The sequence below is a fragment of the Triticum dicoccoides genome, chromosome 5A (assembly GCF_002162155.2).
Source record: "Triticum dicoccoides isolate Atlit2015 ecotype Zavitan chromosome 5A, WEW_v2.0, whole genome shotgun sequence".
Taxonomy (NCBI): Eukaryota; Viridiplantae; Streptophyta; class Magnoliopsida; order Poales; family Poaceae; genus Triticum; species Triticum dicoccoides.
In genome coordinates this window covers 232109419-232126436 of record NC_041388.1, presented here as the reverse complement: position 1 = coordinate 232126436, position 17018 = coordinate 232109419, and positions in this window count along the sequence as shown.

Sequence of the window (17018 nt, the reverse complement as noted above, 5' to 3'; positions counted from 1 at the left end):
TTCCGGGAGAAGGAATATCCTTCGTTGATCATGAGAGCTTTCGATGGGCTAAGTTGGGACACCCCTGCAAGGTATAAACTTTCGGGAGCCGTGCCGCGGTTATGTGGCAGATGGGAATTTGTTAATATCCGGTTGTAGAGAACTTGACACTTGACTTAATTAAAATGCATCAACCGCGTGTGTAGCCATGATGGTCTCTTTTCGGCGGAGTTTGGGAAGTGAATACGGTCTTGTGTTATGTATGAATGTAAGTAGTTTCAGGATCACTTCTTAATCACTTCTAGCTTCTCGATCATTGCGTTGCTTCTCTTCTCGCTCTTATTTGCATATGTTAGCCACCATATTTTCTTAGCGCTTGCTGCAGCTCCACCTCATTACCCCATCCTACCTATAAGCTTAAATAGTCTTCATCTCGCGGGTGTGAGACTGCTAGTCCTCGTGGCTCACGGATACTTCCAAACAGTTGCAGGTGCCCATGATACCAGTGCAGGTGACGCAACCGAGCTCAAGTGGGAGCTCGATGAAGATCTTGGTCGTTGCTATGTTTCGTTTCCTGATGATTAGTAGTGGGGCCAGTTGGGATGATCGGGGATCTAGCATTTGGGGTTTATCTTCCTTTTCTTTTGGATTTGACCGTAGTCGGTCTTTGAGTGTATTTGGATGATGTATGAATTATTTATGTATTGTGTGAAGTGGCGATTGTAATCCAACTCTTTATCCCTTTCTTATTATGGAATTGTGTGAAGATTACCCCACTTGCGACTAAACCACCATGCGGTTATGCCTCTAAGTCGTGCCTCGACACGTGGGAGATATAGCCGCATCATGGGTGTTACAAGTTGGTAATCGGAGCCATCCCCGACTTAGGAGCCCCCTGCTTGATCGAATCGCTGACGTTGTTGAGTCTAGAACAAAATGTTTTGAGTCTTAGGATTATATATATCGGAGAGTAGGATTCTTTCTACTCCTCAGTCCCTTCGTCACTCTGGTGAGGCCTCCTGGCGTAGAAGTCTTGACTTCCCTCTCCTCAAATTTCACAAATTTTTTAGGATCACGTGGGTATCTTGGAATTGTTCCAATAGTCTTGTGACGAGAACATTGTTCTTGGTGCCTCCTGACATTTAGGGGTTGTGGCAGTGTCCCGGGGAGTTGAGCTCCGAGGTGTTGTCGTCACAATTTTATCGTGGCAGTTCTGGTATACCTAAGTTCGCCGACTTCGAAAATCTATTTTATGCAGTTGTTGGTGAGATAACCTCGACGCCACCCAGTACTGGGGCGGGAGTTCGGGAGTATCACCATAACTTGTATAACGGATGCTTTTCGAAGGTTGAGGTACACAATTTTCGAAGGTTTCTTGGTTATGTGTTGAAGGATGGATACAGCTGGATGTAGGGATTGTTAGTTTGGGTGAGATATTATGCTTCCCCCGTATCCCCAACACCTGATTGCATAACCAGAAAGTTTCGGGAGTTAATAAGAGGGAATTCAAGTATCTCGTAGGATATCTTTCAAACAGACATGTGATACGATATAGGGTCTATCATATGTTTCTTTCCGGTTTATTCTGTAAGCCAAATCCTTTTTTTTGTTTTTAGTTGTGGTATTATAGTTGCTTCAATGTCAAGTGTTGTTTCCATACCTTTTTCCAAGCGGTGTTCTCACATTTCTATGTGAATACTAATCCTTCTTGATCATCGAGATTGTCCTGTCAATTCTTTCCAACCGGTGCGATTCTCTTCAAGATGATCCTATCGTTTTTCCCATTCGCAAGATCCAATCTCAGTTTTCCTCAATGGTGTTTGTTTCATCCATCCCAAGTTGCATTTGTTTTCCCACCCTCCCACCCTTTTCCTTCAAGGAATCAAATGTCTTAATCAAGTATTCATTTTATTCATGTGAAGTCTCTTCATTCTTTTCAATCAATGTTCTTACCCGGTGGTTCTCATGAAGATGCTCTACAAGTTTATAATTCTTCGTTCTTTTTTCTTCTTCAATGGGCTAAATTCAAGCCTTGTCGATCATATCCTTTCCTCGTTTCAAATGTTTTCTCATGTTGTTGCACAAATTAATCATTCACCTATCACTATTCATTTGTTCCGGTGTGCTGAAGATATCTCAGGAGAATCGTGTTTTCATTCTTAACCCGTTCAAGTTATTTTGAGGTTGTTATCTCATTCAAGCCATTTAATTCAACCGGTGCAATCTCTCTTTTAAGATCGTTCAACGGTGTTTCCTTTTGAGTGGGCCCTAACCCACAGGTATTTTCCCAGGATCTTACCTGACTCTTCTAATTTTTCTCGGAGTTATTATCGAATTCTTTCAAGTATGACGTAAGGATGAATTACTATCAGTCATATGTCTTTCTCCACGATCTTTTAAATTCTTTTCATCGTTGGTTGAACCTTTCTAATTTTATTCCGAAGTGCCTCAACAAATTCATGGTGGTGTTTCTTGTCGTCATTGTCAGATTTTGAAGACTAAAGAGGAGTTCCTCTTAAATTCTTATCCGTTCTTCCAAAGATGCAAAGTTCACGCTTGATGCCATCCTCTCATAATTGTTTTCGATTGTAAGAATTCTTTTCACCCTTCCTGAGCAATTCATGGGTCTTCTCAGTATTCATTCCAGCTTTCAGCTCACATTCTTCAAATCTTACCGGTGCATCATTCAAGTATTCTCTAGTCAGTTCATGATCTCTTCGTTTCACTTGTATCTAAATTATCTCAAGTATCTTCGTTAATTTTCCAATTCCTCCCAGTGATGCGTTCATTTTCTTCGCTCGTTCTTTTAATCCTAATGGTGGTTCGTCCAACATTCTTCTTCCGTCGTTATGGTAGCAATGCATTCGTGCTTTCCAAATGCTACCGGTGGTTCGTTGAAGACCTTTCTCAAGTTTGCGCTATATCTATCTTAATCCTTTCAACGAGAGTAAGTAGTATGCCAAATCCGTTGCTTGTCATCAATTTAAATTGGTGAAGGATACACATAACATAATTCTTGTTCTTGCTTCATCCAAGTGATTGATTCATGCTTCCGGAGTTTGTTCATGATGCGTAAATTCTCGGCTCAAGTGCTTCATACTTTTCCCAGAGTTCCAAGCTCTCATCATCACGAAGATCCATCTAAATCATTGCAAGGCTTCACCTTGGGTTTTCGACTTCTCTTTCTTTTTATCATCCTTTTATTACCGGAGTTCTTCATGGAGGCTCTACATGATGGTTCATCAAGGATTTAATTCCTTGTCGAAGTGTTCATCGAGATTGTTTTCAGAGGAGCTCTAGTATTCTTCATCTTGCATTTCAAAGTTCAATTCCTTCTCCCTTATCTTTTGAGGTGGTGTTATGTCATTCTTGATAATTTTCCTTCGTGTTTCATGATTCACAAGTTTTAAAAAATGAGGTATTTTAAATCCATTAATCTCTTTGTTGGAGTTATCTTGGGTTATATTTCACCTAAAGCTTTCCCTAAGGATTGTTGCTAATTATGGTGCTCACAAATGACCCAAGTTCTTTATTTATCCTCCCGGTGAAATAAGTTTCTTGTCTCCTAGTTGATATCAATCCAATCTATTATTTCCATAGTGGCAGAATTTCGCCTCAATTTGAGAAGTTTTCCATAAGCCCACTACAAGCTTATTTGTTTTGTTGTTGGTTTTTCAACAACTCCTTTCAATCCCTCTTTCTAAGGATGCCTTCAAATTCATTGGTGGTAGAAGTTATCATTTTCTTCTACTTTCTCTCTTCCCTAACGATCTAGCTTCTATTCTTTTGTTCCGGAGACAGTGTGTTGTTGATTGCATCAAGTATCCTCTCATCTTATCAAGTTCATGTTCAATTCCGTCCATTTACAGCCGGAGTGCTGCCTGCATTCTTTCATTCTCATTCCTTGCTTATTCTGTTTCAACCAGAGAGGTTACATGTCCTTCCTTGTCACTGTAGCTCTTCATTCATGTCTTTCAACCCACAAGGTTTTCGCAATGTTCCTTGTTCCTCTTTTCTAACGAAGTGTTTTCAACTTTGTTCATCTCCGTTGTATTCTTTTCTAAAAAAATGTTTAACCTCTCAAGGTTCTTTGGTTTCACTCGTTTTTACAAGAAGCAACTTAGTTTACCTCTCTTCTTCCTTTTCCGCTTCTCTCCGGTGCCATCCTAGTTCTCGAGATGAGATCCTCTTGTAGTGAAGGAGAGTTGTGACGCCCCGAGACCGACGCACCAGGTGTCTTCCAGAATTCGCTGTCGTTGCCATGTCATTTTCTTGCATGTCGCATCTTGTCATGTCATCATGTGCATTGCATTATCATGTTTTCAAAACTTGCATCCGTCCGGGCTCACCCAGTTCCGTCCGTTGTCCGTTCTGAGCCCAGACATACTTGCACGCGCCTGAGAAACCTCCTAAATATTATTTTATAAGTGTTATAAAAATGTTCTTGGAATGGGATGAAAGTTGGCGTGCGGTTTTATTTTAGGGTAGATAGACCGTCTGTCAAGTTTCGTCGCATTCGGAGTCTGTTTGGTTGCCCAACCGTTAAATATAGCGGCACTATAGCCGGTCACACGTCGGACATTTTTGGTCTCCGAAAACCGCCGCCAGGCTGCTCTGCTTCTCTCTCTTCTCAGCCAAACCACACACTTGACCTCGTCCGCCTAACCCTCTTTGCACAGTGCTCAGACCCCTCGTGCGCATTCGAGAGTTATCCCGAACCCGACCCGGGATATCGTTAACGTTGGGTCCGGATCATCCCCAAACATTCCAAAAACATCTCTGTTTTCTTATTTGGACTTCCTAACCTATATATTTTCTTAGCCATCCAATTACGATCGCAAGGTCGAGGTAGCTCCGAACCTAATCCGTGATGTATTTATAGTGCACCCCTAGTCCATTTTGGCAAACCCTAAAAATCCTCTCCCTTGTCCCATCCATCCCATCACCGCCGCCACCCTCTCACCATCGTCCTCGGGATCTTCCCCGATCCACCTACCCAACAAACCTTCTCGTCCCTTCATCGTTTTCAGCCACCACCAGCCCCATCGATCCATCCATCCATCGATCCCCACCAATCCACAGCTCCTCCCCACGGCTTCCAGATCAAGCAAGCCCGATCTCAACCAGCAGCCAGAGTCCACGACCTCCTTTGCTTCTTCTCGAGCACTTCCATGGAGCCAGCCGTCCCCGCCGGCGATGAGCAGAAGCACGCCTTGGATGCCTCCCCGAGCTCCAGTTCACCTCGCCGCCGTCGGGAACCGGTGTCCCGCGGCCAGATCCGTCAAGTCCGTGACCCCGCCTGACCTCCTTCCCGTTGATGCCGCCACCGAGCCTTCTTCTGCTTCCCCTACTGCAAGGCTCCATCGCCCCTGCTCGTCTTCACCTCGCGCACCACATTGCGGCTCCTCCTCCGCCGTGACGGCGAGCGCGATGCTGGAGCACCGCAGGTCGCCGACGCGTCCCTCCTTTCACTCACCTCCCCCGGCTTTTGCTGCCTCGCTGACCGCCGCCACCTGCAGGAGCGCCATGGCCGCCTCGTCCCGGAGCAAGCTTGTCAGCGTCCTTCATCGTCCTGTGTCTAGCGCTGCCCGGATCCGTCCGCCTTCGCGCCTCCCTCCCTTGCTGCTGACGAACGCAGCGACCGACGCCCTCCTTCGCGCGTGGCACCGCGCCAGACGCCGCCCTCCGCTGCTGCCTCGCCGCTGTCCAGCCGTGCCGCAGCGCCCCTGCTTCCTCTGTATCGAAGACGAGCGCCATGCCCCGCGTCTCGTCGCCCGAGCACCGCTGCCTGCCCTCGTCCCCGACGCCGGCAAGCTCGCCGCCGCCGGATCCACGTCTCCAGCCTGCCCGTGCTTGTGCACGCTCGCCTCCACCGACCATCTGCAAGCAGCAGCGCCGTCACGGACAAGGTGAGGCACGCAGTTGCCGCGCGCGTCACTCCCATTCCTCTATGTTCTTCTCTCATCTCGCCATCTCTCTCTATGTTGCCTCAGACCGAAGCCGCTCGAGAGCCGCCATGGCTGCGTCCCCTTCGACCCTGCGTGCGAATGCCTCGCTGGCTTCTATGTTCACGTTGACCTCGCATCGATCGAGAAGCCGCGCCTACAGAGCAAGCTATCGCTGTTTCAGTTTTCAGTTTCGTCATACCTACACCAGGGTATGGTTCATCTTGCGTGTAAAGGCTTGTTTATCAAACTTCCATCGTAGCCCATTGGTCACTCATGCGTGCATCATCCAGGAGGTCCTGTGTTCAACTCCCAGCTCCACATATTTTTTTGCTTGGCCTTTTATTTTTAGTGTGAGACGAATTTAGCTCTTTTCATGGCATGCATAATTTTAGTAAATGCCATCGTTTCAAAATGCTAATAACTCAATGACCGTGCATCGGATTAAAATACTTTATATATGAAAAATGCTTATATTTTCGTCTAGTTTCATAATATGCCACTTTCATCTATGTTAAAAATGTGTAAAATGATGTTTGTTTAATTTTGCTCATATGCCATGTAAAAATGATTTATTTCATAACTTAATAACAGTAGCTTCGAATTTAATAAACTTTATATGTAAATGGGGTAGAAAATGCATAGTTTAACATGGTGGCATTACTTTGCATGTTTTATAACTCTAAAATATGGTTTAAGGCCGAACAGTACCAAATCTAAAATATGCACATAAGGTTTTTTCGGAATTGTTGTTTGTATTTTCGGCCTCATTTAAACTTGCCTAAATAGGTAGTTTACTCATGCCTCACCTCTTCCCATGTTAAACAGTATTTAATATTGTTGAGTACCTAAACGGGAGTGAACTAAATAATAAATGTGGTGTTTTCTTCAATATGCAACTCCGTTGCATATTGAGCTCCACTTAATTTGTAGTATTGTTTGTTGCCCTTTGCCATGCCTCCTTAAACCGGACATGCATCATACTTGATTGTGCATCATGCCATGTTTATGCTTGGTTGTTTACCATGTTGTTTTCTCTTTTCCGGTGTTGCTTCTGCTTGTTAGTTCTGGTAATGTCACGTTTGTGAGGATCCGTTCGTCTACGACCGTTTGTCTTCTTCATGGACCTGTTCTTCTTCCTTGCGGGATCTCAGGCAAGATGACCATACCCTCGAAATTACTTCTATCTTTGCTTGCTAGTTGTTCGCTCTATCGCTATGTCGCGCTACCTGCCACTTTTTTTATCATGCCTCCCATATGCCATGTCAAGCCTCTAACCGACCTTTCCTAGCAAACCATTGTTTGGCTAAGTTACCGCTTTGCTCAGCCCCTCTTATAGCGTTGTTAGTTGCAGGTGAAGCTGAAGTTTGTTCCCTGTTGGAACATGGTTATGTTGGGATATCACAATATCTCTAATTTAATTAATGCATCTATATACTTGGTAAAGGGTGGAAGGCTCGGCCTTTTGCCTGGTGTTTTGTTCCACTCTTGTCGCCCTAGTTTCCGTCATACCGGTGTTATGTTCCTTGATTTTGCGTTCCTTACGCGGTTGGGGTTATGGGACCCCCTTGACAGTTCGCCTTGAATAGAACTCCTCCAGCAAGGCCCAACCTTGGTTTTACATTTGCCTAACAACCTATAACTTTCCCTTGGGTTTTCGCGAGCCCGAGGGTCATCTTTATTTTAACCCTCCCCCCCGGGCGAGTGCTCCTCTGAGTGTTGGTCCGAACTTAGTAGACTCTGGGGCCACCTCGGGGCAAATTGAGGGTTGGTTTTACTCGTAGGATGTCTCATCCGGTGTGCCCTGAGAACGAGATATGTGCAGCTCCTATCGGGATTTAACCAGGATTCCGAGTCTGATCGGGTTGTTCCGGGAGAAGGAATATCCTTCCTTGATTGTGAGAGCTTGTGATGGGCTAAGTTGGGACACCCGTGCAGGGTATAAACTTTCAAGAGCTGTGCCCGCGGTTATGTGGCAGATGGGAATTTGTTAATATCCGGTTGTAGAGAACTTGACACTTGACTTAATTAAAATGCATCAACCGCGTGTGTAGCCGTGATGGTCTCTTTTCGGCGGAGTCGGGGAAGTGAACACGGTCTTGTGTTATGTATGAACGTAAGTAGTTTTAGGATCACTTCTAGCTTCTTGACCATTGTGTTGCTTCTCTTCTCGCTCTTATTTGCGTATGTTAGCCACCATATTTGCTTAGCGCTTGCTGCAGCTCCACCTCATTACCTCATCCCACCTATAAGCTTAAATAGTCTTGATCTCGCGGGTGTGAGATTGCTTAGTCCTTGTGGCTCACGGATACTTCCAAACAGTTGCAGGTGCTGATGATACCAGTGCAGGTGACACAACCGAGCTCAAGTGGCAGCTCGATGAAGATCTTGGTCATTGCTATGTTTCTTTTCCCGATGATCAGTAGTGGAGCCCAGTTGGGACGATCGGGGATCTAAAATTTGGGGTTTATCTTCCTTTTCTTTTGGATTTGACCGTAGTCAGTCTTTGAGTGTATTTGGATGATGTATGAATTATTTATGTATTGTGTGAAGTGGCGATTGTTAGCCAACTCTTGATCCCTTTCTTATTCAGTACATGGAATTGATTACCCCACTTGCGACTAAACCACCATGCGGTTATGCCTCTAAGTCGTGCCTCGACACGTGGGAGATATATCCCCATCATGGGTGTTTCAACTGGGGCATGTGCTTGTATTATAAATGTGAATTATGCACACAAAGGTGACACGTTCCCTCTTAGAACCACGAGCCTTCTTGAGAGAAGCTCCGGTTTGCAAGAAGCTTATACCAAAACTTCTTCCTATTCGGCCATTTTTTACCACAGCATGGTAGTACCATGACATGGCACCATGCCAAGTTTCATGATTTTCAGGCATGTTTTTGGATTTACAAGATTTATAAAACCAAGTTTCTCAATGTTCTCAGCCGAGCCATGATGCCCAGATGTTTGAATTTCATTCCCATTTCTTGCATGGGACCTAGATTCTTGAGAGAAGCTCCGATTTACAAGAAGCTTATACCAAAACTTCTTCCTATTCGGCCATTTTTTTTACCATAGCATGGTAGTACCATGACATGGCACCATGCCAAGTTTCATGATTTTCAGGCATGTTTTGGATTTACAAGATTTTTGAAACCAAGTTTCTCAATGTTCTCAGCCGAGCCACGATGCCCAGATGTTTGAATTTCATTCCCATTTCTTGCATGGGACCTAGAAATTCACCCGAGGACACACATGTGATTTTTCAACCAACTTTGGTGGACGGGAGCATGTGCTTGTAGTTCAAATTTGAATTATGCACATTAAATGACTAGAAACTCAATTAATGTATAAAAAAGGCCAAACGAACCCGGAATAATTCCAAAATTTAACAAGGCACTCATGTAGTTCTATGTTTCCTGTGTAAAGAAACTCAAGGGGGGCAGCGTATATCGTTTCGCACTCAAAGGTGACACATTCCCTCTCAGAACCACGAGCCTTCTTGGGAGAAGCTTCGGTTTGCAAGAAGCTTATACCAAAACTTGTTCCAAATCGGCCCAATTTTTTACAACAACATATAGTACCATTACATGACACCATGCCAAGTTTCATGATTTCCAGGCGAGTTTTGGATTTACATGAATTAAAAAACCAGGTTTCTTGATATTCTCGGCCTCACGACGCCCAGATGTTTGAATTTCATTCCCATTTCTTGCATGGGACCTAGAATTCACCCAAGGACACACATGTGATTTTTCAACCAATTTTGGTGCACAAGAGCATGTGCTTGTAGTTCAAATTTGGATTATGCATATTAAATGTCCAGAAACTCAATTAATGTATAAAAAAGGCTAAACGAGCCCGGAATAATTCCAAAATTTAGGGCACTCATATAGTTCTATGTTGCCTCTATAAAGAAAATTAGGGGGGAGGCAGTGTATATCGTTTCACACACAAAGGTAACATGTTCCCTCTCGGAACCACGAGGCTTGTTGAGAGAATCTCTGGTTTTGCAAGATTCTTATACCAAAACCTATCCCAATTCAGTCAAAAATTATACATATGAAAACAGGGTTTAGGTTATCCCGAACATCTCGCTACCTAGACCAATGTACTCTGATTTGAATTCAACATAAAATGGATACAAATATTTGAATTGGAGATCATATGGTACATGTAGTTCATAGTGAAATATGATTACTACTATATGCATGTTTTTTGTTATGAAGATAATGTTTAAATGATTGTATAAATTGACAACAATTGTATTCAAATAAGGAAAATTGATTCAAATTTAGTCCATATGATAGACGATAATATATATGTTCGTAGGGTGGATTAAAATGTTCATATATGATGGAAGATCAATATGTAGGACTACATCCATTATAAACCGCAAGGTCACCTACCGATATATTTGAATTCAACATAATGTGGATTCAAAAACTGAAATTCGAGATCCTGGCATTTGTAATCATATAAAAAGGGACATGACTCTTTCTTTTGGTGGGAATTGATTTTTGTTGTTGTTGTTGTTGTTGAGGGAAGTGCGAATCGATTTGGTACTGTACAAGGTAATCTTGTTCTCCCAATTTTTTTACATTTTTCTTGTAGTTTTTTCAAAGGCATTTATAGGAATATAGTAAAAGGGGACATGACTCTCTTGTTCTTGTATGAATTGTTTTTTTGTACACGTTAAGTATGTTCTGCCGAACAAGGAATCGGGGCCTTGTTATCCCGAAATTTTCAAGCTCGAGTATCTTTTGTCTCATCTGCTTTGAAACTCCCGCCTCTTCAACCCGCGTCGCGCCTTGTTATCCCAAAATTTTGATGCGCGCGAAAACTCCCTCCTCATTTGAAATCGGTCCCGCAGCTCAGACACGCGAAATCCCCCTTGTACCCCTCAGCCAGAAATGCCGGCTCGACGTCGTGGTGTCAAAACTGGTGGTGTATGCTGGTAACTTACCCTACATTTCGGACAAGCACGTCCCTAAGCCATGGCTCCCCCTACCTCCCCCTTCGCCCCCATTCGTACACCGAGGCCACCAAAACCCGCGGAACACCACGCTCCCCCATCAGCCTCCCGACCGCCACCCAACCGGAGACTCTTCGCCGACGACGTCGTCCACTGCGACAGCTCGCCGTCCCTCATCCACCGCACCGGATGAGGATCTGTCGTCGATCTCGTTGTCCTGTCGGATCAGCCGCCCTGTCCTCCACCTCCAAGGAGCTTCCCCGACGTTCGCCTTTTCTATTGTGCCACCTCCATCCCCACAGCGGTGTCTTGACCTACCCCACTGGAACCGCAACACCCTCACCAATTCCTCCGGTGAAGCCGAGGCCAACTCGGCACCACCAAGGAGGTTATGCACTCAACGCTGCATTTTATCTTTTATTCGGTCTCATGGGGCTGCCGGTGGTCGATACTGAGCTGCCATGGCGGGTCTCCATCGACCGCGCCGTCGCCAGCCAATTCATCCACGGCATCTCTCCCCCATGTCGTTGCTTCATTGGTGGCGACTTCCGCACTGGCACTAGATGCAGCCGCTCCGGCTCTCGCTCGCGCTGCTGCTGCTCCTTTGGCTCTCGCTCATGCTGCGACTCTGTTCATGCTGTCGGTCACGCTGCTGCACTGCTCTTGCTTTCGTTCGTGCTGCTGCTCTGCTCTACTATTGCTGTCGGTCGCGCTGGTGCTCCGCTCTTGCTCTCATTCATGCCACTGCTCTGCTTTTGCTCTCGCTCACGCTGCTGGTGTTGCGGCACGACCTCCAGCAGCAACAGGAGTTGCTGCTTTAGCACTCGCTCGTGATGCTGCCGCATGACTTGCTCTCTGCTAGTGCGTTCCCTGCTCGAGCGTCTGCTGGTTTAGATCACTACTTCTCTACTACTAGTGTGCGAACGCCCTAAACATCTATTGCAATGCTCTGCTACTGGTTCAATCAATTTCGACTGTAAAGTTCAGCTTCTTCAATTAAGTTCAGAGTGAACAATATTTACAACATCTGTCGGAGCAGCCCTGGCGCGGCCGATGTGTTTTACATATAGCACTTTTTGGTGATGTATTTACATCATCTATTGCAGATGATATTAGACTCCCACTTCAGCTTAACATTGTATGTCTTGTCCTGCTTCAGCCTCCCCACCCAACGACGGAACCATGCATCACAGTGGAGCAGTACCCTCGGCGCTGTTTCTAGAGGCCACAGATCTTCTTCCCCGCCTCCGACAGTCACACCAACATCACCATCCTCCACGTCCAACCCAATGATGATGAGGTCGACAAGGCTATGCCAAAGAGGTTTTAGACTCGTTGCATCACTTTGTTACTCTGCATTCATGTCGATCCCTCAGGGATCCTTTGCTATGGAACTACTATGGTACTACTATTCGTGCATTTGGTTAGCAGGAGTGGAGCAAAGCAAAACTGGAGTATTTTCTCCTTTGGTGTCTCTTTCAAAGAAAAAAGTAGGAATTTTAATATCCACTTGGACGTCATTTTCAAATTAATATGCATGAAGAACAGGACTAATTGCATTACTGGCATAATAAGATTCTTATTTTTTCACTTTCACGTGGTTTGACTTTAATTTGACCATGTTTCTCCATTCCCGTGTTTTTCCAATTCATGTCAACCAAACACCCAGGTTGACAGAAATCCTATGTTTCCAAATGCTCTGTTTTGCACATGCATTCCTATCCTATTCCTGTGTTTTTCCTGTCCTATGTTTATAGAATCCTCCAATTCTAAGGAGCCTTTACAGACTTACTTCATTTTCAGATAGGCGTCAAAGAAAACTATGTGTGTTATGTCCTGCTCCTGCCATGCCATCATCCACCCCACCTGAGGTGCACCACCGATAGAAGTGTTCACTGCAGCAGAGATTCCCCTGCAGACTTTCTTTCGCCGCCTCAGATCAACTTCCCCATTGCCGGTAGCCACGCCAACTGCATTACCATCATCGACTGAGCAGATGAACATGAGGACTACACAGTTCCAGAAGAGAGGTCGCAGTCTTTCGTGTTTGCTTACGTTATGCATCTATTATTATTACCTTCTACTTTATTGTTCAGACTTGAGTTTTAAAATGCCCGTGGGTCTCATATCGAGGCAACAATGAATAGTATCTGTCTACTATCTGGTTCATCTGGGGTCTTCTATGTGGTTCATGTTGGGTGGGCAACAAACTGTAGATGATACATTTTCTATCTTTTTGAACTAAAGCTATAATCTACTTGCTATCATTAGTTTTGGATCTATCCACTCATTTGATACCATCAGTCTTGATTTCTGCATGCACCCCTTAGGCCTTACAAAATCTAACTATTTTTTTAGTATGCATGTCACTTATTGTACACAACCGCACTGAACATGTAGATAAAAAGATAAGACCGTTGCGTGGGAATATAATGTCATGCAGACGCCGCTCCATGGTGGGCGAAGTGGCCCCCTCCCCTCCCGCCATTCCAGATTGTATTCCAGAGGAAGATAACTAATCAGATGGGGATTCAGAGGGAGCCGACCACTCCTATTTACCACCTGAGGTGTTTGCTCTAACCTGGCATGCTGATGTTGGTCATATCATGCATATGGCGCCTCACATTGCTTACATTATACATCGTATATGTCATCAACTTCGTTTAGATTTTCTTTGTGTGAATGCCACCTGTTTGGTTTCTGTATCATACTCCCGCCGTTCCTAAATATTTGTCTTTTTAGAGATTTCAACAAGTGACTACATACGGAGCAAAATGTGTGAATCTACACTCTAAAATATGTCTATATACATCCGTATGTGGTAGTCCATTTGAAATCTCTAAAAAGACAAATATTTAGGAACGGAGGGAGTATATGGGAATTATGCAATGCCATCTTCTTTAGCGAGGCATCATATATGTGAATCATGCAATGCCATCCAGTCATTGTATATGTGAATTGTATCGTCCCATATTTTTTTTCATAATGTACTCCATTCGTCAACAATGTTTATACATTCATCTACTCTTCCTATGCATCAACCATTTGAGTCAGTCATTGGAAAATTTGGAGTGAAAACAAGGTTTTGTGAGCAGTTAGTGCTACCTATCGATTGAGATTTCTTGCTGGTTACAGATAGCTCCTCAGAGGAGGATTCAAAGACAGATGGCATGTCCTATTCCCCCTTGAGGTGCATGCTCTAACTTGGCAGGGTTATATTGCTCATATCATGCATATGGTGTCTTGCATTGTCGTGCCATCTTCTTAGATTAGACATGCTTTGTGTGAATGCCTCTTGTTTGCTTTCTATATCAGATATGTGAATTATGCAATGCCATGTTTTTCGGCCAGTTATCATATCTGTGAATTATGCACCGCCATGTAGCCAGGCATCATATATGTGAATTATCTCATGCCATATTTTTTCATTACGTATTCCATTTATCGACAATCTATGTATATTGAACCACTCTTCATGTGTATCAGCCATTTGAGCCGGTTATGGAAAAATCAGGAGTGAAAACAAGGTCTTCAGAGTAGGCAATGGTACCTATTGAAGCATATATCTCGATGGTTATAGGGAGCTCCTCAGAGGAGGATTCAGAGACAGATGACCAGTCCTATATCCCACCTGAGGTGTATGCTCTAAGTTGCAATGTTTATATTTCTCGTATCATGCATATGGTGTCTTGCATTGCTTAGTTTAGACATCATATGCACAATATTGAATTCCATCTGCTTAGTTTAGAGACATGTGAGTGCCAGCTGCTTAGTATATGAATCAATTATATCAATTATATCATGCCATCCTGTATACTTAGACAACATGTATGTGAATTATTTCATCCCAACCTATTTTAGAAAGACATCATATAGTTTTTTCATGTCATCCTGTTTAGATACTCATCATATGTTGAATTATGCCATTATATCCTGTTAAGTTATCCATCATATATCTAAAACTGTGTCATGCTATCTTGTTTAGTTAGGCATCATATATGTGAAATACCACATCTGTCTATCATGCAATGTCTGTACATTCAATTTATTTTCTTGTTTATCAACCATTTGAATTGGAGTGGGTGATGGCAGTATCTAAGGGAGCAAAAACCCGTTCTTCACAAAAGACAGTGCTACCCGTCGATGCAGATAGAACCATGGTTGTACTGGCCCACAAACTAGCCCCACCACACATAATCGAGACTCTTCCAGATTGCACACTTACACCGTTGGGCAGAGAACTAGCTACAACCCATCTAACCCCAACCCCAGCGGATAGTAACCCACTTCTAGTTGACAAAGCACCATGTCCACCACAGAATACCCCCACATGAGCAGTTTGTAAAGCAACTTCAGTGCCCAAAGCACGAAGGCCACCACAACAAACCCAAAATCCATTTTTAAAGTAGAAGAGGAACTATTCTCAGGTCAGATTCCGTAGCTATGGTCCATACTCCTTTGTTGTTGCATCACTGTATTTACTCATACCAACGACTTTCGAATTTGAAGGATCCAGTTGAAACTCCAATGGCGCAACATGTATGTTTTAAACCTATTTCTTTAACTGGATTGTTGTTCTAACTTCTTGCTCTATGTTGATTTCAGTTTCAGTTGTATAAACAATTATGTTCTCATGTGATGCACATTACAAGTGTTGCCAATGCTATGTAGTTTCTCACACTTATCTATGCTGCTGTGTCTTAAAAATATATGAGTTGAACTGTGTCTCTATCTTGATTTGGCAACATAAACTAGAATGTTATGGACAATATAGTGACCATAGTACATAGATATATGTTTGTTTCATGTTGTTATCCTGTCCACCTTACTACTGAACTGGTTTAACAAAATGAGTTTCGTATACTACATGCTAAACCTGTGATGTGTCTGCTTATTTCTCTCGTAGTATGCAAACAGAAAATTGGAGAAGAGCACCCCACTATGCAATGGTAGAGAAAGTAATGCATATAAGGTTCAAGATGGTGAGATAGCCATGTTGGTCCCCAAGAAAGGTGATAAAACGATCTTGTAGACAGTGAGAAAACCCCACAGTCCTGCGTTGATGTAGTGTTCAAGTTACTGGCCAGTACCGCTGGCACAAGCTCTTCGAACTCGCCGCCCGAATCACTTTGGCTTCTTCAGTCTTAGCTACAAGCTGAAAGGCGTCAGTCAGCTGTGCTGCGGCAAGAAGCTGAAGGACTGAGGAAGTCCCTGCAGAATTCAGATCCATACTTTCTTGTGCAACAGCAAGTGCTGGAGGATTTAAGCGCCAAACAAGAGAAAGTTAATAATCTTGCTAAGCATCTTGCCAGCATTATGGGTACCTAGGATATTGTTTCTTGAGCTTTTCTGAAGTGGTTTCAGTTCTGGACTTGTTTTGCTACGACGTTTATTTGCACTGGTCGCCAACTTTGGCAACCAGTGTATATGATGTGCTGCTTTGTTCCCTATATTTGCACTGGTGGCGAACTTTGATGCCCAGTGGATGTAATATGTGTAATAGCCGTGATAGCCTAGCATAAGTTGCTTGCTTATTTATTTCCTTGTTGTCTTGTTTACTTGTTTGCTTGTAGTCAGTGCAGTTCTTTTACCGTGGTTTGCTAGTGGCTGCAATAACCTATTTTTTAAAACTAGGCCACAATAACCATGGGCTACATATTTACTTAGTTACCATGTGCCTGCTACGGGCCGTAGAAACAATGGGCCTTGTACGGGTCATAGCATCAATGGGCCTTCTATGAGCTGTATGATCGATCGGCCAAACATGGGCCAACAACGAACCGCATTATGGGCCTTAAACATGCTAGAGTTGGAATCATCCATTCATGGGCCAACAATAACGGGCCGTCGTTAATCAGCCGTATTTGATGACGCTATGAAAACGGCCTAATGGATTAAAGGGCCACAAACGGGCCGACTGTAACCACGGGCTAAATTTGGCCCACAATCAGAAAAGGCCAGTAACAGGCCGTAAGTAACCGAATGCTAGAAATGAGCCCAAGAATAAATGGGCCCTGAGAAGGCTGAAAGATAACATGGGCTTGAAAGGGCCCATTCGAATAATGGGCCGTTAATGGGTATAAAGCGATGTATTGTTCATTACGGGCCAATTTCACCA